This window comes from Mustela putorius, unplaced genomic scaffold (genome assembly GCF_011764305.1).
Source record: "Mustela putorius furo isolate JIRA1106 unplaced genomic scaffold, ASM1176430v1.1 tig00003896_pilon_pilon_pilon, whole genome shotgun sequence".
Lineage (NCBI taxonomy): Eukaryota > Metazoa > Chordata > Mammalia > Carnivora > Mustelidae > Mustela > Mustela putorius.
The window spans coordinates 13731063-13756010 of NW_025422045.1; the positions used below are offsets into that span (position 1 = coordinate 13731063).

Sequence of the window (24948 nt, forward strand, 5' to 3'; positions counted from 1 at the left end):
GAGCGAGGCGGTCCCTCCGAGGTGTCAGCTGGCGGTCAGTCCAGGAGACCAGGCGGTTTCTCCCTGCACAGCTCGTCAGCCCTCTCTGGCATTCGTTGGTTCAGCGCACCTCTTGTGCAGAACAGTCGGAAAGCGAGGAAGTTTGTAGAGATCTGAACTTTTGCATAGTTTCGAGGGCAGGAGGAGAAAAAAAAAAAAAAAAACAAAAAACTAGGGCTCGTCCGGGATTTGAACCCGGGACCTCTCGCACCCAAAGCGAGAATCATACCCCTAGACCAACGAGCCAATGCGACAAAAGTGGCTTTATTTCCTCTGAACAGTACTTTCTAGTGTGCAGTTTGGCCGCCAGGCTGTTTCGGAGCTTCGTCCTGCATTGTGACATTTACATTTGGCCTTGCTTCGTTGTCTCTCATTTTCATGAAGTCTCACTCCTTTGAAGTCTGGCTCGGCCCTAGCCTCGCTTATTCTCCCCGATCCACATCCTGGACCCCTCCAGGGGCCGGATGGGGTGAGGAGGGTCAGTTTCCAGACCTCGCGCCGCGTGGGTGAGCTCCACCTAGCACGGCCGGACGGCTCTGGGCGCGAGCTCGAGCGCGGCGGGCGCGCGGCGGGAGTCCGAGGACCCGCGCGGAGCTCGCTTGCGAGCCTGGAGGGTCCTGAGCCTCAGGCTGGACGCGCGGGAAGCGTGTCAGTCTGCTACCACGTCGAACGAGCCTAACATCCTAGGCGGGAAATGGTGGGCATCAAAATCCCAGGAGCCCGAGTTGGTGGGAGGTGCGCCAGTCTGGCGTGTGTTCGGCCCTGAAGGAGAATCAAGGGTTCCATCTCCCACCTTTGTTTCACTTGTCCCCTCGGTCTGGAATTCTTCGTCTCAGCCAAATTCGCGTCAGATCCTGTTGGCCCTTCCTGTTCTGGCCCAAAATCTTTTTTGTAGAACTACAGATATGTATAAAAAGATAAACTAAAGCTGCCTTGTAAGGACCTCCCCCTGAATGGCTGTGTGTATGGAAGGGGGCAGACTCTCGGGTCGGGGGTCCCAGTCCAAGCGGTTTCTTCCTCAAGGTGGAGTCGCTCCGGGCGCACCACGCAGACAGCGCACACAGCGTTTATATATAATGTTCTGTATCAACGAGTGGATCAACTAGAAGCCAAAAGAATCATGTGAGGGGACGTTAACTCAAAATTCTCCCAGCTGGCTGACAGAGTTGGCTCACACTCGCCACCTCACTAAGAAACTGCCCAAAGGGATCCATTTGTTCATATATGCTTGGAGAGCTCAAACTTTCTCTTGGGGACAGGAATAAGGTCTGGAGAAGTCGATTCCAGAAGACAAAATGCCCCACAGGAAACAAGTGGTAGTCGACTGCAAACCCCAAAACTGCAGCTCCTCCTTCGAGCCGGAATCGAACCAGCGACCTAAGGATGGCCACACAGAAAGCGCGCTACAGTCCTCCGCTCTACCAGCTGAGCTATCGAAGGGGATACGAGTTTTTCCTCTCTAGAGTCACCTATTCAGGACACCTACAAATAGGCGCGCGGGAGAAACAATCTACGGAGGCGTGGACATCGCAGGGTCACAAAGCCAGCCTCTGAGAAAGCCCCGCCCGCATTTCTGGGGACAACCCTTCTAGAGCCGGATTCCCCGACCGCACGGAGGGGCTTCCAAAGCAGGACAACCCGTGGGCTCCTCGCAGGCACCCCCAGACCCGGTACATCACGAGGCCGCCCAGGGCTGGGGGCATCTGCTCGCCCGGGGGCGGTTGGCTGCCGTGAGCGCGCAGCCCGAGACCTCCCGCCGTGATGTGTGCGGCGTGGAAGCCGCCAACGGCCGGGAAGAACTAGGGAGTGCGGCGGTGGGACACGCAGCTCCGCCCGCGCAGCTCGGCGCCAGGCGGAGAGGGCGGGCCTCCCGGGTCTGGCTCGCGCCTCTTCGCTTTTCCTCACTTCCTGTGCTCGCCTCGGAATCCAACCGCTTCTGCACAGGCGAGGCGCAACTCTTCCGTGAATACGTCCACAGACTCGGGGAGAAAGAGGATGTGGAGCATAGCACATAAGGGTAACCCCAGTGTTTCCGCGAGAAAGGACTTCTGGAGAAAATATCTTAAGGTGTTTCAAAGAGGAAGCCGCAATTCCTCTGAGCCGATAACAAACTTAGTGACCCAAGTCTCGGCCTTCGTTTTCCCGCTGGGGTAGTCAAGTGTTGGAAAACTCGCGGTCACAGGAAACCTTGCGGAACAGCCTACTCCTCCCGAACGCCTCCTCCCTTTCGGGAGGGGAGCTTGTTCAGGGTTCAAAGCCTGTGCTGAGCGGGGCACTGGGCCGGACTCCCATGGTCTACCCCCACCCCCGTGCCACCGCCCCCACCGCCCTCAGCCCTTCTCGGGCTCCGGCCGTCCTCCGGAAGGGCTCTCGCGGCGGGTCAGCACAGCCCCGGCGTCCGCGGACGCAGGGAGCGCTTCTTGCAGCTTCTAATGGACTCCGCCGCATTCCAGGCGGCAGACCCGCACTTGCGCAGTAGCGCGTAAGAGGAAACGGATCTCTTAAGCTTGGTTTATTCAGGTAGTGGGACCGTGGCGAGAAGACACACGAACCGAATTTCCGCAAGGGTTAAAATTACCGGAGGGGAGGGCGGGAAGTCTTATTTAAAAGAGTAAGAAATAAGGGTTAAGGCCCCAGCGAGATTTGAACTCGCGACCCCTGGTTTACAAGACCAGTGCTCTAACCCCTGAGCTATAGGGCCTCGTGAGCGATTCGTTTGCTTCTTTCTTTGAAAAGGAACGTTTTTTAATGCTGGGCCTTTGTTAGGGAAATTAAATGTAGGAAGTGGACAAAATTTGGATTTTGTTTCAATCTATTTACTCTTGGAATTTGGTCTGCACGCCCTTGCTAGGGATAACGCAATATGAGGGCCAGTGATAACAGACACCACTATTTTAAAGATCGGAGAAATCTGCCTAAACCTACACATTACAACCCGGAGTCCACCTCAGACCTCCCCTCGCCAGGGAGAGGAAACGCGAAGTAGAGGAAGTTGACGACCACAGATCTCTCGGCCTTCCCACCAACTTTCAACCTCCTTCTTCAAGTTCTTTCTGTGTATGGACCTTCCGTACAGCTCGAGCCTCTGCGCCAGAGCAAGCATTTGTTGGTTCGTTATTTAATTCATTTCTTCATGCAACAAACACGGAACTCCCAAATCTGTGCTGGGCTGTGCACTAGGAACAAGGCATCAGATACGGTCTTTAACTTGAAGTCCCTGTCACAGTCTTATGGAATAAGAGAAATTTAGTTTTTATGAAAGAGAATAGTGAAAAGTAGCTGTGCCAGCTGTGAGCGGGTGGTGGACAGTGCCAAGCTTCGCAGATTTGCAGGGTGAGCCATCACTCTTCAAATCTTCAGGTGGGAGTGGGATTTGAGCTGCACTTGAGAGGTTAATAGGCAGTTTGGCAAGGAGTGGCCTCTGGTAGAAGAAAATGTCTGAGCAAAGTCTGAAAGAAAAACCGAGGCTTTTAAGGAACCAAGGCCGTACACTGCCTGGGGCAGATATCTGCCCTCCTGGAAGTAACGGAAACGGAAGAAGTCAGGTTAGTAGGAGACTGAGAGATTTGTGGAATGAAGTTACACCCTTTTAAAAATCGAAAATGGACACTGAACACTATGTCAGAAACTAATGTACTATATGTTGGCTAATTGAATTTGAACTAAAAAAAAAATATGGAAAATGGAAACTAACAAGGCATGGGTATGCAGAATGAATTGAAGGGAAGAAAAACCAGAGTCAGAGATCCATCAGAGACTGGCCATGGTGCAGACGCTCAAACATAAAACCAAAAGAGATTGACCGTAATGGAACTGGAAAAGAAGGAAAGAATGAGGGAGATAGAAGGAAGACAGATTCAGCTGAAGTTAGATATGAATAAAAACTAAGAGATAATAAAGATGAAAGAGGCAGGACTTTCAAATATTATACCTTGATAAAGCAAGATGATGTTGCAGGAAAAAAAAAGTTTAAAGAGAAGGGTACCTAGAAAGGGCAGGGGATGGTGTGCAAGGATTTAGGTAGGATGAATTTGAAGTGAGATTGGGGGAGTTTAGGGAAATTGTACAATTGCTAGAATACTCTTATGTCTAGAAGTCCATAGATCAATAGGTCATGTTTAGATCAAATTACATAAGGTATCCTTTGAGTTATAGGCTCTAAGAGTTATGGGCTCTTGAAGGAAGAAAGTACAAAAAGAAAACTGGTGAGGCCTGAACATGAGCTGAATAGATCTGTTGCAGGCATTTGTCCTATGAGTGGACGTTCAGTATTTTTTTAACTTTTACTTACATCTGATAATTTCACATATTATTAGTAAGTCTGCCCTAGAAAAACTGCTTTCCCAGCATGTGGAGTGGGCATGTGATCTAGGTTCCACCAGTTAGATTCATCCAGGATAAGATTTCAATTTAAATGTATAAAGCAGGAGTGAATGATACCATAGGGAAATCACATATTTTTTCAGTGGTGAGATATGGGATTTCTTAAGTCTGTAGATCATTACCTTTCTTCAGATCTGGAAAATCCTTGGTCAGCTTTTCAAATGTTGTTTTGCTCTATTTTTCATTCTCCATTTCTGAAATTGGAATTACATCTTCATACCTTGTCCTTCATTTCTTTTACCTTCTCATCCATATTTTCTTTTTCTCTCCATGTTGCATTCTGAATAACATATTCTTAATCCACTAATGCTTGTTACAGCTGTGTTTAATCAGCTGTTAAATCCACCTACTGAGTCAACGTAATTATAAACTGTAATTTTCAATTCTAGAAGTTCTGGTTCTTTTTCAAAACTATGAAGCCAATATTTTTTCCAGTTTTATTGAGACATAATTGACATACATCACTGTATAAGTTTAAGGTGTACAGCCTAGGGGCACCTGGGTGGCTCAGTTGGTTAAGCATCTGTCTTCTGCTCGGGTCCTGATCCCAGGGTCCTGAGATCCAGCCCCACATAGGCTCCCTGCTCAGCGGGGAGCCTGCTTCTTCCTCTGCCTGCCGCTCCCCCTGCTTGTGCGCTAGCACCCTCTCACTCTCTCTTTGTTAAATGAATAAATAAAATATTTTTAAAAAATAAGGTGTTCTGCCTAATGGTTTGACTTCCATATATTGTGAAATGATTGCTGCTATAGTTAGCATCCACTATTTCATATAGATATAATAAAAAAAGAAAGCAAAGAAAGAAGGAAAAAAGCTTTTCCTTGTGATGAGAACTCTTAGGATTTAACCTTTGAAAAATTTTCATGTATATCATGCAGCAGCATTAACTGTAATCATCATGCTGTCCATTACATCCTTGTACTTAAGTTCTTATTTATCTTGTAACAAGTAGTTTGTACCTATTGACAATCTCTCCTAAACCCTTTCCCAAACCCTGCCTGTTAACCACAAATCTGATCTGTTCTTCTATGAATTGGGAGGTTTTTTTGGTTTTGGTTTTTGTTTTTAGATTCCACATATACATGAGATCATACAGTACTTGTCTTTCTCTGTCTGACTTATTGCACTTAGCATAACGTCCTCAAGTTCCATCCATGTTGTCCCAAATGGCAAGATTTTCTCATTTTTATGGCTAAATAATATCCCATTATATATATATATATATATACATACACACACACATATATCCCATCTTATATACATATATATATGTATGTTCCATGTATATATATGTATATTCCAGAGTTATATACCACAACTTCTTTATCCATTCATTCGTCAGTAGACACTTAGTTTGTTTTCATATCTTGGCTATTGTAAATAATGCTGCCATGATGCAGGTGTGTTTTTTAAGTTAGTGTTTTTGTTTCCTTTGGCTATATTCCAAGAAGTGGAATTGCTGGATCATATGGTGGTTCTGGTTCTGTTGTTTGTTTTGTTTTTGTTTTGAGGCTCCTCCATACCGTTTGCTATAGCAACTATACTCATTTACAATCCTACCAGCAGGTAAGTCAAATTGTTGAATTTCCTCTTCCTTGCAGATGTTTACCACCTTTTCTTCTATTTCTTTAAACACATTAATGATATTCATTTTAATATGTATAACTGATAATCCCAATATTATTCTATCTATTGTTCTAGTCGATTCTTACTCATGTCACTGTGTTTCCTTGTGTAATTAGTCCTCTTTGTGCACTGCTCAATGTCTTGGCAAAATTATATGCAATGAATTTTTGAGGCCAAGATGAAGGCGACTTCCTGAAAAAATAATATATTATTATAAATATAAAAATAAATATAAATATAAAACCTTTTGTTTCTCCCAGGCAGGTGGAGCACTATCAGCCCAAAAGGATCCTAAAAATAGTTATTGGCTGGACATTTCCTGAGCCTTCAAGATGAAGTTAAACCCAAGCTTCTCAGGAGAAGTTGAAAGCTCATTCTTTCCAGTTTTCCTTGCTAAGCTTAGCTGACTTCTGCTGAGCTCCATTACAGTTATTGTAAGTGGGATGATAGAGGTAGGTTTACTTCTTGTTCATCCTTGCCTTATGGGAATAGCTCTTTAATATTAATGTTAATATTAAACTTAATATTTGCGGAGAGCATCTTACTTGCTTTTCCATTTTGGATAGGTGCTGGGTCTTGACATCTGTTCCTCTTATTTCTCCTATCCAGAGTCTGCCAAAACTATAGCTCAGTTTTGCAGTAATTAGCAAATGTCTTCAGAGCTACAAAAGTCAGTGCTTCCCTTACCTATCAGATTCCATCTTTTGCTTGGATTCTGCCCTAGTAGTTGCTTGCTACCATTTTAGTACTTTGATGCTTTTAAGGAGATATGGTCAAATCTTACCCAATATTTTTTCATTTTTCTTCAAGGAGTTTGGTCCAAATTAATTAGCCCATAATTACTAGAAAGGAAATTGGAGTTGTAGGACTGTAACATCAAGCATACTCCACCAGATGAACTGAGAAGCCGAGAAAACATCACCATAGAAAAGAGCATGCCAAAGTACAAGGAGAGGTGATAGCAAGAAAGGGAGCCTGGACACCTTCTAAGTCCCTACTAGCTATGGCCCATTCCAGAGTTCTCAGTGTTTTCCACTCTTGGAATCTATGAGATTTTCCTGGATTATCACAGAAATCCCCCTTTTTTATTTTAGCAAAAATTGTTTTCAACTTAAAGACTCTTAACTACACTAATGTACTCTCAGTATGTGCCTCTCTACCTTAATGCTTTTATCTTCTAATATTTAGATCAACATTTCCCAAATGACAGCCGTATACTTCCAACAGATCTTTGTTCTAGTTAACTTGATCCACTTATAATTCCTCAAATAGAACTCACACCTTTTTCAGTTGTTATCATTTGCTTCATCAACTAGAATGATTTCTCATTTCACCATACTTGTCAAACACTACTTACCTGGAAAACCATCTCGATGTTCTTATAATTCACAATGCCTTTACTGTTTATGGAGTAGATTTAATCTCTTCTTTCCTCTGAAATCCATGATACATTTTTTTTTTATCCTTGCCATTCCTTCCTCTTCACTCCCTCTCTTAAGATACTGAACAGGACAGATACAATGGAGGTGACCCATGATACCTAGACGTAAGCACCCAGACTGACATTCCCCTTCAACATATATTCAACTGTTTATGAAATTGTCAAATTGTTCTGTTCTCCTTCCCATATTTCTTCATCTTATATGAAAAGAGTGTCAAAAGATAGCACACATTTTAATTTTATTTTTTAATTTTCCAGAGTTCTAAATTGTGCTTCTAATGTGCAATTAATTAGAGGACTAATTACATAAGGAAACACAGTGACATGAGTAAGAATCAACTAGAACAATAGATAGAATAATATTGGTATTATCAGTTATACATATTAAAATGAATATCATTAATGTGTTTAAAGAAATAGAAGACAAGGTGGTAAACATCTGCAAGGAAGAGGAAATTGTACTTCTAAATTGTGGTTTCCTATCTATTCCTATGCCCATCTTTTTTTTTTTTTTAAGATTTTATTTTTAAGTAATCTCTACACATAGTGTGGGGCTTGAACTCCCAACCCTGAGATCAAGAGTCACATGTTCCACCAACCTAGCCAGCCAGGCACCCCACCTATGTCCAACTTTTTGAAAATGCTACAAAAGCCACAGAGAAAGAACAAATAAGAATGCAAAGAAAAAGGGTAGGAGATTCTAGTGCACTTAGCTATAGACTATTAAGTTTATTTTGTTTTAAGAATCAGGGGCGCCTGGGTGGCTCAGTGGGTTAAGCCGCTGCCTTCGGCTCAGGTCATGATCTCAGGGTCCTGGGATCGAGTCCCGCATCGGGCTCTCTGCTCGGCAGGGAGCCTGCTTCCTCCTCTCTCTCTCTCTCTGCCTGCCTCTCTGCCTACTTGTGATCTCTCTCTGTCAAAGAAATAAATAAAATCTTTAAAAAAAAAAAAAAAAAAAAAAAAAAAAAAAAAAAAAAAAAAAAAAGAATCATATGCATTAGTGTTGTGTCCTCAGCTTATTCCTCAGCAACTTGAGGGGAAGGTTGTATGATTCATACTTCTTAGTCTCCAAATACCTAACAAAGTGATCAGCACATATCAGGGCATTAATAAGTATTAGAAATGGAGAGCAAACAAATGCAAAGGCAAGAGTAGGGGGGAATAAAAGGATATTTCAACCCACAGAAATCTGGAATACCAAGAATCTTTTAGTTTCCAGTTCCTGAAGTTCTTGGTAAACAAGAACTGAAAATCTCTAAGGACCTTCCAGGTCTCATCCAGTTTAAGTGTAAACTCTACGAAACCAGTCTGAATTCAGGTGCCAGGTCTCCTGTGTATGTTGTCACTAAATGGTGTGCCAGAAACCAGTACACAGAGTATCTCCACAGAAAGGGGAGGAATTACCTAAACATAAACCTGTGGTTATCTATTGAGAGTGAGAATCTCTAAGGCAAAATCCTCAGATAAACACTAGGTAGAATCAGTTTGACATGTCATGTGCATTCAGCCCCTGTAGGGCTGGTTTTCCTCCAGAAAATGTCCAACCTCCTTTCTCCAGCCAGCAAATGGTTTCAGATTCCCATGGAAACACACTTTCCACGAAGAAAAGTCTCTGTCCTGCCAAGTGGATGACCAGTGCCACCCATCTTTCGGCTTTTCATTAAACTGAGCAGCACTGGGTGTGGTCTGAGCCACATCTGGATGCTCTCAGGTCTTGGCAAGTAGGATAGGCTACTGGGATGCTAAAAGGAGGTTTCTTGGACTCACAGCTTCTGTAAAACTCTGATTTTCTAAGGCCGAGATGGAATGCCCTTCAATCCCAAATAGGGTGAGCTTAACTGCAGGATTGGAGCAAGAGATTTCACGTTTTTAACAGAGTATGAGGAAACTAAGACTGGGTAATAGGGGGATCAGAGTAATAAAAGTATAATAAAGAACATCACAAGACTTCCCAGAAACTGCCTGGGATGGGTTGCAATGAAAATGCATGTCCTTCAAAAGATGTGCTGTTCAGGCCTTCTGCTCATGAAAGGATTCTCACTTTGGGCACTGGAGGGCAAAGGTTCAAACTTGTAAGACCCAACCTTGTGACACGAAAAACAATAGTGACTCCTCAAGATCATTTCTGCATTTCATCAGTGCCCCTTACCCCCATTTTGGACCCAACAAACTTGTAGTACTGTTCTGTCCCATCTATTAAGAGATTCAAACCTTGCAGCATCCTAAACACAGAGTAGGGAAATGTGGGATCCCTAGATAGTTCAGCAAGAGGAGGACAATAGTGCTTATTGTACAGCTGTCCTTGAGCCACTGGCTCCATGAACAGGCTGGGGAAGGGTTTCAGCTGGCTCTACAAAAGTTGACTGTTTGTCTTCTGAAAGAAATCTTTTAAGAATTGAAAAGTGAAGCTCTACCCTACAAACTCTTGCCTGGTGACCAGGAATTCCTGCTGACTTATTCTGCTTTCCATGGCCCCTTTAAATGTCACCTGAAGATTACTTTGGTGTCTGTAAAAGCTTTCTCCTGCTACCTCTGTTCAGACCTTTCACTATCGTCCTTTTGACTTTGATTTCTTCCTCCTTATACAGCTCACGACTGTCCACCTGTTTTATCAGGATGATTTTGTAAGTACTGTTCTCAGGCATATGCCCAGATGAACCACCAGGAATGCAGAGGGCTGAGAGGCTAGCTAGCTGGCTAGCACATTAGAGGAAGAATGTTTAATGGAACTGAAGATCTTAGATATGCAAAAGAGAAAACTCGAGGGACATCATCACCATGCTCTAATACTTCATATGCTGTCATGAGGAGAGATGAAACAGAAGTATTCTTTGTGATAAAAGAGAATCAATTCTTAAGTTACAGGAAAATTGTTATTTATAGACATATGTATACATGTACTTAAGTAAAGATGTAAAAGATTTATACACTGAAAATTATAAAACATTAATGAAAGAAACTAAAGATGCAGATAAATAGACATCTGGTGTCCATGAATTGGAAGAATTAAAGCTGTTTAACAGTTTTTATTGGACCCATAGTTTTGGGTCCAAACAATCCAAAGTGATCTACAGGTTCAAGGCAATCCCTATCAAAATTCCAATGTCATTCTTTACAGAGATAGAAACAAACAATCCTAAAAATCACATGAAACCACCAAAGTCCCTAATGTAAACTACGCTTTTGGGTGAGAATGATGTGTCAGTGTTGGTTCATCGATTGTAACAAATATACCACTCTGGTGTGGGATGTTAATAGCAGAGAAAGCTGTGCATATGTGGGAGCAGGAGGTATATGGGAATTCTTTGTACTTTCTACTCAATTTTGCTATGAATCTGAAACTGTCCTAACAAATTCTCTTTTAAAACCCCACAATATTCCTGAATTTCTATGTATCTAATAACACAGCTTGTTATAAGATGTAAAGATAAAAAGATACAGGTTTTATAAGATAAAAACATAGTACAAAAAGCAAATAGAAGAAGCACTGTAAGAATAAGATATATATAAGGGATGCCTGTGTGGGTCAGTCTGCTAGGTATCTGCCTTAGGCTCTGGGAAAGCTTGAGTCAAGATCCCAGGGTCCTGGAATGGAGCTGTGCATAGGGTTCCTTGCTCAGCGAGAAGACTGCTTTGCCCTCTCCCTCTGCCTGCCGATCCCCCTCTTTGTGCGCTCTCTCTGTGTCTGACAAATAGATAAATAAAATCTTTTCTTTTTTTAAGAATAAGGTATATAAGAAGCATAAGTTGACAGAACTAAGGAGAAATAGAAAACTGTATTTATAATTTGGTAGTTTTCTCTGAATACTGAGCAGAGTTGCAGGATCTCAAAAGGCACCTGTTTTTCTCTGAAATCTAGGTACTAATTGTGAATTACATTTTCTGTTACTGTCACATGCTAGCAAAAGAGGCACATCAGCATATTGGCGTTCTGTACTTTCCTCCTGGAGGGCCAAGACTTCTTTTCTGGCTTCGGAACTGAAAAGTATCAAACTCAAAATTTAGCGCTGAATTCAGCTTTGGTCTTCCTTACTCGCCCAGCACGACCTTTTACCCCCCTTACCCCCACCCCAAAGCTATCTGAAGACAAAAGGAATTCATTCCTCCGTGGCGTAAACACTTGTTGAGCGCTTTCTGGGCGCCAGGAGGAAGCTGGCGCGACCCCTCACTTCGGAGTGCGCTTACGTTCTGGATCCCAAGGGCCTCGCTTCCGGAGCGGATGGTTTTAAAGAATTTTCCCTTCAGTTTCTGGAGTGAGAAGAGCTGTTCCGGTTGGGCGGATCCAGGTTGGGTCCAATGGAGCGGAGGAGGAGGGGAAGAATTTCTTCCGTAGGGTCCTTTGGCAATATCTACACTCTCGGTCTCAGGTTGGGGGTTCAGAAGACAACACTGAAAAAAACCAGCAGAGAGATATAGCTAGGAAGTGCAGGCAAAACTCCTCCGTAGGTTTGGTAGCGTGGCCGAGCGGTCTAAGGCGCTGGATTTAGGCTCCAGTCTCTTCGGGGGCGTGGGTTCGAATCCCACCGCTGCCAGGGTTTTGTTTCTAAATAGTCGTAGCCTTCATCTTTCCTTCAAATAAAAGTGTAGATTCCTGCGGCATTTGGCCAAATCTCAAAACGCAGTATCTGAATTTTCTGAACACTTGGCTCTAGTGAACGAGTGACTCAGTTTACCGGCGTGGAGCTCGTAAGTCAAGCGGATCTCTAGAAGACACACTCCTCAGGATCCTCGACCTCCTTTCTGTTTAAGGGAGAGAATAGGTGTTGCTTGCCAAAGAGATGGCATTTAACCTGGGGCACTCTAGAGAGTGGAGATAGTTTTGGAATCTTGACATAACCTTGAAAGCGCAGTAAAAGTTAAGGTGGGGCATAGAGGGCATCAGGGAGTGAAGTGAGCCTTTGTCACACCGTTTGCTCCTAAGAGTTAACTCGAAAACATTCGGCAATCCTACTCAGAGCTGAAGTAACAAATTCAGACAGTCAAACCCAGCACCCAAAGTGGTACCTGGTGCTTTCCTCCCAGACCCTTAATGGGTCACCTATAGGGTGTTCCTTCTTATTTCCCTTTCCTCTTGCCTCTGGTGTCCACACAGCTACTACATCACCCCTTTCCCTGCCTCCCACCCGCTTTCTGCCTCTCCCTCCAAGCCCACCATAAGGACAGCAAAGAAGTGTGTTAGGCAGGAAGATAATAATTGAAGGAGACAGTTGCTCACCAGGTCAGGGAAGTGATTCAATAACCAGTCTTAGCCAGGCAAGGAAAAACATCCGGACTCCTACCTAGCCGGAAAAGAGTCCTAGGATGGGTTTGAAGTCAGAATTATAGCTCTTTAAGAAACATTCTCACTTTCTGTCCTTTGAGGGCAATGCCTTTCCTGCCCCATGTATGTGTACAGCCTTTGGTACCCAGAGGATGAATTGGGCATGATTTGGATACATATATACAGATTTGAATACATACTGCTTACAGATTTATGTTCAGGCACTGTCCCCTCCTCAAGACTTCAAGAAGGAGTAATGGGCTCATTCTAGTAAATGGTGATGGAACTTGACTGTCCTGTGCCCTAAAGGAGGCAAGAGCTCAGACTGTCCATCTGGCTTCTTACTCTAGTCAACCTCAACAATGATGACATTTTAGACTGGATAAATCTTTACTGCGGGGATTGGGGGTCATGTGTATTGTAGGATGTTTAGTAGCAGTAGTATTGTCCCAGTTATGACAGGATATCAGTAATATTGTCCCAGTTATGAAAACTGAAAATGTTTCCAGGCATTATCAATGTCCCCTTGGACATTGGAGGCAAAATCATCCTTAAAGACTGAGGGTACAACTGTCATGTCCCACTGTGTGGCTGGTCTTCTCAATACCCCAACAGTGACTTTTGAAGGGCAAAGTTTTCTAATTTTGTTGAAGTACAATTAATCATGTTTTTCTTTTATGGATCATGCTTGTGGTGCTGCATCTAAAAAAAAATCTTTCCCTGATGCAAGGTGACAAAGATTTCATTCTAAATATATTTTTTTAAATTTTATTTATTTGACAGACAGAGATCACAAGTAGGCAGAGAGGCAGGCAGAGAGAAGCAGGCTCCCTCCTGAGCAGAGAGCCCAACGTGGGGCTCGATCCCATGACTCTGGGATCATGACCTGAGCCGAAGGCAGAGGCTTTAACCCACTGAGCCACCCAGGTGCCCCTCATTCTAAATATTTTGTGGTTTAGATTTATGATCCATTTTGAGTTCATTTTTTATGTGAAGTAAGGATCAAAACTGTTTTTTTAACATTTGTTGAAAAGCTTACCTTCTTAAACAGTACATTTATCATGAGCACTCAATAATGTATAGAATTGTTAAATCACTATATTGTACACCTGAAACTAATATAATGCTGTATGTTAACCATGCTGGAATTAAAATTTTAAAAACTTAATAAAAAAATAAATTTGAAATGGTCACATTTCTCTACTGAATTGCCTTTGAAACTTTGTCAACCATTAATTGATAATATTATTTGTGGTTCTATCTCTGTACTCCTGTTCCATAGATCTACTTTTCATATTTTAATGCCAATACTATAGTCTTGATTATAGTAGCTTTTAATCTTGATGCCAGGCAGAGTGACTTTGCTCCAACTTTATTGTTCTTTTAAAGTTGTTTTTGGCATGCTATATCTTTGAATTTCCATGGGAATTTTTGGAATCAGCTGGTCAATTTCTAAAAACAAAACAAAACCAGGGGTGCCTGGCTGGCTCAGTTGGAAGGCAAGTGACTCTAGATAATGGGGTTGTGGGTTCAAGCCCCACACTGGGTGTAGAGATCACTAAAATAAGTGTTCTTTAAAATAAAAACTTGTCTTAAAAATAAATAAAAACCAAGTCTTGCTGTTATTTTGATTAGGGTTACACTGAATCTGCAGTCAAATGCTCTACCACTGAGCTATACCCCCAGGGTTACACTGAATCTGTAAATCAATTTAGGAATAATTTATATCTTAACAATATTGAGTCTTCTCATTTACAAATGTGAAAAAATTTTCCTTGTATTTAGGTTTTCTTCCATCCATCTCAGCATTTGTGTGTGTGTATAGACATACTTTATTGGACATACTTTATTTATTGGACATACTTTATCCCTAAGTATCTCATATTTAATTATTCTGTTGTAAATTGAATTGCTTTCTAAATTTTCAATTTCTGATTGTTCATTGCTAGGTATAATTATACATATGTAGATATAGTATAAACAGTAGCAATGCAATTAATTTTAAAATTTACCTTGTATCCAACAACTTTGCTAAATTCACTTATTACAGCTTTCTGTAGGTTCTGTAAGATTTTCACATAGCCTTTCACATTTTCTTGGAATAAGAAATACTTGTTTGTTTAAACCCGGATTCCTTCTATTTCAATTTTTTTCCATTATTGATTGGGCAAGAATCCCCAGAACAATGTTGAACAAAAGTGATGAAAGCAGATGCCTACATTTTGCGCCCAGTCTTACAGGGAAAACATTCTGTCTTGTGTCATTAAGTGTGAAGTTCTTCATAGCTTCCCTTTATCAGGTTGAGGAAGTTTCCTTCTTTTCCTAATTTGCTGAGGGTTTGTGTCAGGAATGAAAGTGGACATTGTCAAATGTTTTGTCTGCTTTTTTTAGTAAGATCATATGATATTTCTTTTTAGTCTGTTGAAATAATAAATCACATTGATTTTGAGTATTAAGCCTACTTTACTCTTCTGGGATAAATACCACTGGATTCAGATATATTGTTATTTTAAATATTATGGATCCAACTTGCTAAAGCTATTCAACTAGGTGGGGAGGGGACTGGATTTCACATTTTAGCCACTGCCAGATTCGCTAACTCCAGAGTTACAGTTTCTTGTTGTATTATTCTAAGAGAGGCCGTCATTTTGTTGATCCACAATCTACAAAACCGGCAGAAGGAAGTAACAGATACTAGCCCCCAGGCTCAAGTAATTACAACTCATCCCCCCCAGGCCGCTGCACTCAGAAACAAAGCCCGGGGCTCCGCCCGCCCCACCCGCCACGAGACAGGAACAGAATCTGCAAAGATGAAGCCTGCGCGTCTGAGTTTGGAGGCAGCCGCAGCTGCAACGCCCCCCTCCCCCAACCCCGGATTTATCCTGCACAATAACCATTAGTCTCTCCTAACCTGGAAAATCTCTAAAGTGTTGATGCAGATCGCTCTGAGAGTGGCTCCAGAATCTCCCACAAGGCTCTGGGTCTCCGACAGTCTCCCAGATTCCTGGGCTGAAGCTTTGGGAGGGGTTTCTCTGTCCCACCTCTTCTATAAACTGTGTAAAAGGCCACGGAAAAGTCAATACTTCAGAATATACTGATAGTCAGCGTCCGAGGATTAAATGAACCATTTAAGATCCACACTACCGTGTACTGGAAACCCCATTCTCAGCTGTCATTCAGGGATGTATTTGTTCTTAAAACTAAGGCGTTCAGTCCAGAGCTCCTTTCAGGTGTGCAGGAGGAGATAAGGGAGTGAGACGATTTAGTTCAACTCGATATGCATAAAAACACCAGACTGAAAGACAAGCAGAAGGACTCGGGAAGAGTCCTTCCTATATGTGGCTTCTTATTGTAATCTGCGGTCCTTTGCAACCCACGTACTGTGTGGCTTGTGGTCTGGTAATGGTAGCCAAGCAGCATTTGGCAACTGCCACCCAGGCATTGATCCCCCCCAGGACCTTTCTTGGCTGTGTCACAGCAGGTGTCCCGAGAAAATAGCCTCTGTCTTCAGCCACTCTGACGAGACCCGCAGGACAAGTGAGCTGTCCTCAAAAGGTATACGAAGGCTTGTTGAAATCTCCTCAGGCACTGGTTTTCTCTGTTGTCTGCACTTGGGAAACTATAAAACACCGAGGCTTGGATCCCACCACTAGAGATCAGGGTGTCATCGGTCTAGAGTACGGCCTCCATGTGAGAAATTTTAAGAATTCCACACGTGCTTCTCATGAATCGAGTTAAGAGCTATGGCTCCAGGGACAATAGGAATCCTTTTGGACGTGATGTGCAGGGTCAAAAACCGGACCAAACCTGAGTGCTTTTGAAAAAAGGCATCAGCTATGAAATGAAGGTGACTTATAAACAGGGGCAGAATATTCTGAGATTGTGAAATCTGCCAGATAGGAGAGGGTAGCTGCAGGGATTGGAAGCCCCAGTCCGGCGTCTGTGCAGCTGTGGGACTTTTTCCTGTCACTTCTCACTAAAACGTCTTTCAGGGGAAAATGAGCACATGGTGTCACTGGGCTTAGAGGAAGGTCTGGAGAGGATGCTCCTTCCAGGGGCCCGGGCATGGCTGTGACGGGTGCATTGAGACTGACAGAATTTGTTCGCAGGGAACTTAAGTGCTGCTGTCTCTGCTCACCTGGGCGTTTCCCCACACAAATTCTGGAGCAGCAGGAGCAGTCTCAGAGGGTCGGTACTGCAATGCTGAGATGTCCACGTGGTGATCTGGGAGACCCCTAAAGTCCCCAAACAGTCAAATTCTAAAGGAATGAGCATCTACCCTTTCTCTCTGAGAACAGAAAGGAGACATCTCCCAGTATTTTAGGAATAGAGTATAAAACCATATACGGGCTTTGTGTTCTCAGAAGAAATAATTTAGCAGAGCCGCAAGTGTGAACTGTTTGATATCTCATCTGGTAAAAGGAAGGACTGTAGCGTTCCACTGGCATCTTTAGTTTATTGGTCAGACTCCAGCTCTAATTAGTGTTCAAGCATTTGCAAATACCCTAAATCTCCATTTGATAAGTCACGCTCCCAGGAAGGTAGGATTTTATGGCCTTAATTAGCTTGACTCTTCCTTTATCTTCCTTAGAAATCTGCAGCAAGAGGGGGAGGAAGCCAACAAAAATAAAACATACTCGGCACCTGCAACAGACCCACAGTTTTCTGTGTTTCAAATTGAATTCTCTCAGTAAAATATTCCTCTTGTTAGCCCTGGGTGGGAGATGAACAATCCAGAGCCTACAAGGGAAGTAAGCTTTTGCGATGAGCCCTGCTGTTCTCCCAACGCCACCCCCCCCCCACTTGCTCTTAAGGTTAGGACTTTAGAACACAAATCTATGTGATAGAGCTGAGATGTAAAGAAAGTTACTATCAGAAAAAAAAGGCAGACCAGCCATCCCCAAGTGGTAGCGTGGCCGAGCGGTCTAAGGCGCTGGATTAAGGCTCCAGTCTCTTCGGAGGCGTGGGTTCGAATCCCACCGCTGCCAAGCAGGATTTTTGCCAGTTGAGGAACTGAGGTCAAAAGATGAGGAATAAATATTCCAATAACTTGATAGGGTAGCACAGGATTGGGTGTGGGTTGAGTGGGTGAGTACACGAGGATCATGGAGGGTTGTCTTTCAGATCAGACTGTCGGAGTGCAGAAGGTCCCTGTTTTGCAGCTACGTAGCCTCTGGAAAGTCTTGCCATTTGGCAAAGCTTTTATATAAATTTTCAAAGACCAAGTTCACCAGGAGGCTAGGAGACCAGAAAAAAAAAAAATTTAAGACTTCACAGGGGTGCGTGTGTCCACAGAAGTAGCTGTCACACATGCATTGATAGGAGGATTGATGTAAGGGCTAGGAAGGGACAGGGAGTGTTTTTTTGTTTTACATTTTCCCCCTCATAAATGGAAACGCAAAGAAGCTTTGCACCCAGTTGAGGAGCAAACATCACACAGTATCTCTTTTGGTCAGAGCGCAGAGCTCAGACCTGTGGGGGTGTACTATCACTGGCGCATACCAGCAACTTCAGAGCTGACTCCTTTGTCCCCAGGTCCCCACTGGCATGTTAGCTCTAGCCTCCCTGCTCCCTTTTCTGCCTCCCCACTGCAAAGCCCCATTTCTGGTCTCTCGATGCAGTGTCTCCCCTTACCTCCAGGTCTCCTTTCTGTGCCTGGAAGCGAGAAGAAAGGAGAGGGTCTGAGTGAAACTGTCAACAAGGAGGCAATACTCACAGGAGGAGGGAGGTATTTCAATTCTTGCAGATTTAAGTCCAGAATCCCTGACAACTAACTTGGAATGTTCACTCATGCTTGCTCTCAAAGAGCTGAAGAAGGTTTCCACCTCAAATCCAAACTCCTATTAGACATTTTCATCTCTTGAACTGTACGAACTTCCTGATCCGTGCGTGTGGTTTGGGAGCCCTGAAGAGTGGATGGGTGAGATTTGGTGTCCACAGTAACCCAATTTCAATGGAAGAGTTGCCCCTTTCTGTGTCTCTTTAGAGAGGCTGTGAAGGAGAGAGAGCCTTTGGGCAGAAAGGGAAACTTCATTTCAAGGAGGAAGTGAAGAAATGGAGGTGCCTCGAGTCCTTAAAAGAATGATGAAGAGAAACTTCAAGTTTTCTGGAGGCTTCTCGATCTAGGACTTTGAGTGTGGTTGTCCCCCTTTTGCTTAAGCATACCCACTTAACAAAAAATCATAATCCTTACTTAAGAAAGTATTCAGTCCCTACACTCACCTAGCTGCACTAAAATGGAGAGAAACAGTGATGCTGGAGTGGCCTCAATTTAAATTCATTGCAGTGGTCTCTAGCATGCCAGTCTTACTGTTTTTCATAAGCCTTTTAGTATACATTCTTTTTCTTTTTTTTTTTAATTTAGTATACATTCTTAAAGACTGTTCTTTCATCCCTTCTCCTGTGTCCTCAAAACAGCCACCACCTCCTTATACATTCTCACCCTCTGCTTTCTATTTCACTGAGAAAACAGAAGCAGCCATAGGAAAACCGCTAAGGTCCCCATTAACCTGCTTCTGAGTGTCTCTTTGCGTCTTGTTGCTGTGGATGACCTATGCGAGATCCTAGGTAAGCCATCTCTGCCTTCTGTGCTCTAGATGCCATCCTCAGTTGCTTACCCAAGAATATTCTTTCAAACAGTTGTTTCCTCTCTCTTCTGTAGGATCATTTCCAACAGCCTACTGGTTTGCTGTTATTATGATCCCATTATCAAATTAAAATAGTACATTCTGGCCCCAATTAGGGGATCAGATACAAGGCTCACCTTATATACCCACGGTCACTCTGAGTCTCCACAGGGCTCTTTCTAGGTCTCTTAGTATCATGCTAATGAGTGGTGTAAAGAGCTGAAATATGGGTGCATGGGTGGCCTGTGGGAATGGGTATTTCCTTTCTCCCTACTGCCTCCCCTCCAACACTCCTAGGAGGTGACGTAGATCAAGATGTATGCTTCTTGAACAAATTAGTGAGTGCCTTTTTTTTTTTTTTTTTTTTTTTTTTTTTTGCCCAGGATTGTGCTTGGCTCTCGGAGGCAAGGCTGGTCCTCAGGGATTTCACTTTCTAGAATGCAAAAAATTATTTTCTCAAACAAATGGTGATACTCAACTCCACCATCTCCATCTAGTTTATTAAATGTGAAAGTAAGTGAAGAAGTTAAGTATGAGATAATGTGGCAGAGTGGTCCAGTGCCCAGGGTTTAGATTACAGTCTCTTGGATTTGTGAGTTTAAATTCTACCACTGCCAATGCTTTGATTTTTTTTTAAATAAAAAAATCCATCCTTTAAATTTCCCTTACATACTAAAAAGTCAGTACAAAAAAATGCGATCTACAGCAGGTGTCTGATTCTGATTCATGAGGGACATCCTCACAATCCCGCTGGGCATATGTTACTGATTCCCACTGGGAAAGAAAATTATATATATATATGCCTTTTCTATAGTTTACAGAGAAAAGAGAATTGCTGCTCTATGAAATAACTGAAATATTGTGATCTCTAAAAACCATTCTGATTAAAGAGAACTACAGCTTCTTAGATGAGTAGCTGATTTCAGATTTGGGACAAGAGACATACATGAAGACTTGGCAAGAAAGCAAGAATTTCTGAAACTCCTGGACCATATCAAAAGTTCTCAGGAGCCAACAAATTTCCGTTGACCAGAGATGGAACAAACTGATGACCAAAGGAATACTTACCGCAATACATTGAAAATAACAACACATAATATTCTTTTACATGCAGTAAGAAAAACAACTCATTGATCACCAGTGGGAATAACTAGGGAGAAAATTATTTGATCAGGAATTTGGCAATTCTTGGATAAGAATCAAGCATTGTCTTTACCTATTATAAGTAAATTCTATGTAAGATAACTAAGTAGCTCTACTTGGTGAATAAAAGTTCTATGAAGAGGAAATCTAGCTAATGAATATGGAAGAAATATAACATTGGAAATCATGATTTAGCTGTGAAGATATTAATGTTTAACAGTAAGTTGATGAAGGAATTTACATTGGAAGGGTCAAGCTCTCTATATGCGAGCCCACTGACCAACATTAACATTTAAAACTGAATGTTTATTTGCCCCTGGAAGGGATACTCAATATGAAAAGTACATTGAATTTCTTCTGAAGTACTTTTGTAAAAATTCTGACCTGAACTTAATCAAGCATTAACAGTTAATGTTCTACTTTCAAGAAATGAAAGAGCAGAATAAATTATAATGAAAGAAAGCATTAGACAAAAAAGGAATGTACAACATTGTCTGAAAGAACTAATTCAATTTCTTTAATATCTCATTGGCAGAGAGAAGAAAAAGGAGAGAGAAACAGAGAGAGACTGATCTAAAAGAGAGGAGGCTTAAAGACAATGCAATCAGATATATGTGTAAAGTTTGTTTCACTCTTGATTAGGTTAAAAACCTATTTAAGTGCCATTTTGAGAAAATCGGGAAATTTTAATATGCACTATATATTAAAGTACAAAAGACTGAATGTTAACTTTATTAGGTATAAATTTGTGGATATGCAATAAATGTTCATATGACTAGAGAATCATGCTGAAATGTAATAGTGATGATAAATGACACCTAGATTTGCTTCATCATACTTCATATAAAAGAAAATAGAAAGGGGGACCCTGTCTGGCTCAGTTGATAGAACATGGGACTCTTGATCTCGGGATCATGGGACCCTTGATCTTGGGATCGGGAGTTCAAGCCCCGCATCTGGTATGGAGTCTGTTTTTAAAAAGAAAATAGAAGAAAAAGGGACAAATAAAGAAATCAGTAAAGCCCTGGAGATGGCCGAATTTGGATAATGATTATGATTATTGTATGTCACCATTTACTTTACATGAAAATTGATAAAGTGATGATAAAAATGAAATTCCCTTAGACTTTTGAAAAGGTACCATTTTTATACTTAGTATTTACAAAAATCTAATGTGAAATATAATTTTCTACTTACATAGATAAAAACATTCTCATTCTCTAGAACCCATTAATATTTAGTATTCTATTTTTAGTGTCCTGATATGTATCCAGAATGTGTCAGTGTTGAGCATCCTGCTCATCTATGATTGGACTATATCATTGTATGAATTAGTTCCCGATAATTCAGATTAACTACCTTTATTTTAACTACATTTACCAGAGTTTTCCCTAATAAAACTCCTGTAAGATTATGGTTAGACATTCAGGATTGACCACTCATTATTTTAACATCGACATTTTATATTCTATACCTTGTTATTCTTAATATTTTGGGGAATAGTTCAGCATATATGTAAATAAATAACCACAAACCAAATGAATTTATTGATTTTTTCAATTAAAACACTTTATATTGGGGAGTTTTATGTTAAATTAAGCACAGACTACATAGAGAAAGTTCCCATATATATTCTAACTGCCTTACATCCACTCTTTTCTCCTATAGTGACAACGTGCACTGCTGCAGTATATTTGGCTGCAATCAATGAGACAATTTTGACGGTTCATTAATAATTAAAATCCATGGTCACATTTCACTATGGCAAAATACCTGTGCTCAAAAGTGAAGCTTGTTCCCAACAGGGTAAGTAAGAGAGGGTTGCAGGAAAGCGTGAGATGACCAGAGCATGCAAAACTACAGATCCTGCTCGGCTGACCCTACCTGCCTGGTACCGCACAGAGAGAGCAGCACGGGCTCCAAGGAGCCGCCCCTATCCCTGTCCTCACAGGCGCAGATATACCTGTCGCCCACTCAGGCGGCGACCGCACACTCGCTCCAGGCAAGGGCACTGGAGATGGCATGCCGACACTCTGGGGGACCTTCGCTGGCTGGGTGAGGTGTTCTGGGGAAGGCGAGCTCACACCAGGTGGGATCTGAAATGTCTGTGAAAGACGTGACCCAGAGCAAACGAGTCCATCCAGGATCACACCGAGCATCTCTGCCCCTCTTGTCTTCCGGGCGCCTCCGGGAAGCCCACAGAACCCTGAGCTACTTCAGCGAGCAGCCGGCCCTGCCAAAGGAATCCGGGTCGGTGCGCAGAGGAGGGGCGCCCAGGACAGGAGCTGCGGGAGGAGGGGAGCCACACTGGCCGCGACGCCCGGGCTCGGTGGACGTGGTCTCCCCGCCTAGCCCCAGAGCTTCTCCCATCACTTCCCGGTGGGTGACCCCGCGCCGAAAGTGAGCCGACATCCTGGGGGGCAGCCGGGTTTGGTGCGTGTAGGGCGGGTGCATGGGTGGGTGGGGTGGGGATGGAGCGGGCACGTCAGAACCCTGGGTTGGAGGAGGAGGCCGAGGGCCCTGAGAGCGGGCGTTCCTCCACCCGAGCCTGAGGTCCTGCGGTTCGCGGCCGCCTCCCCGGGGCCCACCGGGGTGGGTTCGCCTTTCATTTGCTCCGCAAACCCTGCCCCACCCGAACTCACGCAACCCTTTTGCCAACACTCCTTTCCCCTCCCCCCTAATCCGGTTTCTGGCCCCCGGCCCACTCTCCCCCCGACCCTTCCCACTGAGGAAAGGAACTCGGAGAGGAGAAAGGAGGCAACAGGTGAGAGCCCGGGCCCTTGAAAACCGTGTCTTGAAAATCGCCGCCAAGGGGTGCCTGGCTACCGGCAGGTCGCAGCGCGTGTTTAGTTCTCTTCAAAGGGAACTTCCGACCAATCCGGGGCAAAGTGCACCTGGGGGCGGGCGGGTGTCTTGGTCCCGTCATTTCCAGAAAGAGCAGTGACTCAGCCTTGACCCCGCGCACCCTTCGATAGCTCAGCTGGTAGAGCGGAGGACTGTAGACTAGACACGTGTGTGGACATCCTTAGGTCGCTGGTTCGACTCCGGCTCGAAGGAGGTGCCTGATGCTTTTGCCGGTCCCCATGAAGGTCTCCACCCGCTAGTGCCAGAGGCCGAGCAACACAGGCTGAAGCCAGGAAATCACTTTCCGGGAGGAACTCCTACAGCTGTGTGTGTGCAGCGCCCAGGGAACACACCTGCACCATCTCTCCGCAGTTACCAGACCCATTCCCTGTAGCTCAAAAACAGCCTGCTTGTTACTCATGCTTTATCAAGCAGTCCTAGCCAGGCAGCCCGGTCCTTCCATGCCCTTTCCCCCTTTATGCACCCAGTGCTCCAGCTCCATGATCCACCACTACTGGTTTGCTAAACAGACTGCCAAAGAAGTGGGCAAACAGGAGCTGCCCAGGACAAGCCACTGGAGATTGAGAAGCACACAGGCCATCACTGGAGTCCTGGACAACCACGGCAATCTCTGTCTCAGTCCCCTTCTCAGCTTCCTCCTAGGATGCTTACTGTCTCACTTCTGTCTAGCCCAACCTCGGACTCTGTCTCTTATCTCTCTGCCTGTCTGTGTGCGGGTACTTCAGGGTTTTTTTTTCCCACTGTAGGTCTCCTTCCTGGTCACTCAAATGGCTTATAAATACAGAGGCCTACAGAGACAGGAAACTGTCTTTCCACTGTGCTTTACCCAGCTGTGGGAGGGAACTCTACCCTGAGCTTTTCCAAGCCCATGCCAACTTTCCTCCTGTACGGAGGGAGGCTGACACTGGCAAGAGCAAAAGAGAGCAGGGCTCTCAGTGGGCCTTGATGGTCACCACGAGAACTTCAGGGGCCCATTCAGGTTGGCTGTCAGTATGAAGACAGGGCGGTGGCCGTTGGTGAACTTCATTTCACATGTCTTCACACCAGTTCTTCTGGCTGCAGGTGGGCTTTTGTTCCTTTGAAAGAGCAATGACTGCTCACCCTCTCTACCATGGTGGTAAACACACCTTGCACAGATTCCCCTGCAACTTCTGATGGAGAGTGAGAGAGAGAGAAATAGAGATAAAGAGAGAGACAGAGAAACAGGGTGAAAGAAAGGGAGTTTGAAAGCAAAAGGACTGACACAGATGAAACTCAGAGCCCTGAGAATGAAAGCCGTAGGCAGCAAAGGCAGGGAGCAGAAGTGTAGAGGGAGTGGGGGTTGGGACTGGTAATATAGGTAGCAGCGGTCATCCACTTACCTCCTCACACAGGCCATTGACTTGTGGATTCTAACCAGTTTGCTAAATTGGGTGCTGACCACTTAAGGCTAAATGGGCAGCATTTTCCCCTGCCTTATCCACCCCCAAGAAGCAGATGAGGTGCCACAGTCAGAAAGCACCCAGGAGGAAATGGGTTAAGCTTCCACAAAATAGAAAAGATCAGGGCTTTGCCAAAGGCCAGAGCC

General features: G+C 43.7%; 6 non-coding genes across 6 annotated transcripts; 3 read left to right on the plus strand and 3 right to left on the minus strand.

The window, feature by feature from the left end:
- Positions 1 to 213: 213 nt before the first annotated feature.
- Positions 214 to 285, minus strand: TRNAP-UGG. Its single transcript has one exon. It is a non-coding gene; the product is annotated as a tRNA-Pro (tRNA).
- A 1103-nt stretch (positions 286 to 1388) lies between these two features.
- On the minus strand, positions 1389 to 1479 carry TRNAY-GUA. Its single transcript is given in 2 exon segments — positions 1389 to 1424; positions 1443 to 1479. It is a non-coding gene; the product is annotated as a tRNA-Tyr (tRNA).
- A 1188-nt stretch (positions 1480 to 2667) lies between these two features.
- TRNAT-UGU lies at positions 2668 to 2740 on the minus strand. Its single transcript has one exon. It is a non-coding gene; the product is annotated as a tRNA-Thr (tRNA).
- A 9197-nt stretch (positions 2741 to 11937) lies between these two features.
- On the plus strand, positions 11938 to 12019 carry TRNAL-UAG. Its single transcript has one exon. It is a non-coding gene; the product is annotated as a tRNA-Leu (tRNA).
- A 5634-nt stretch (positions 12020 to 17653) lies between these two features.
- Positions 17654 to 17735, plus strand: TRNAL-AAG. Its single transcript has one exon. It is a non-coding gene; the product is annotated as a tRNA-Leu (tRNA).
- A 5746-nt stretch (positions 17736 to 23481) lies between these two features.
- On the plus strand, positions 23482 to 23573 carry TRNAY-GUA. Its single transcript is given in 2 exon segments — positions 23482 to 23518; positions 23538 to 23573. It is a non-coding gene; the product is annotated as a tRNA-Tyr (tRNA).
- The last annotated feature ends 1375 nt before the right edge of the window (positions 23574 to 24948 follow it).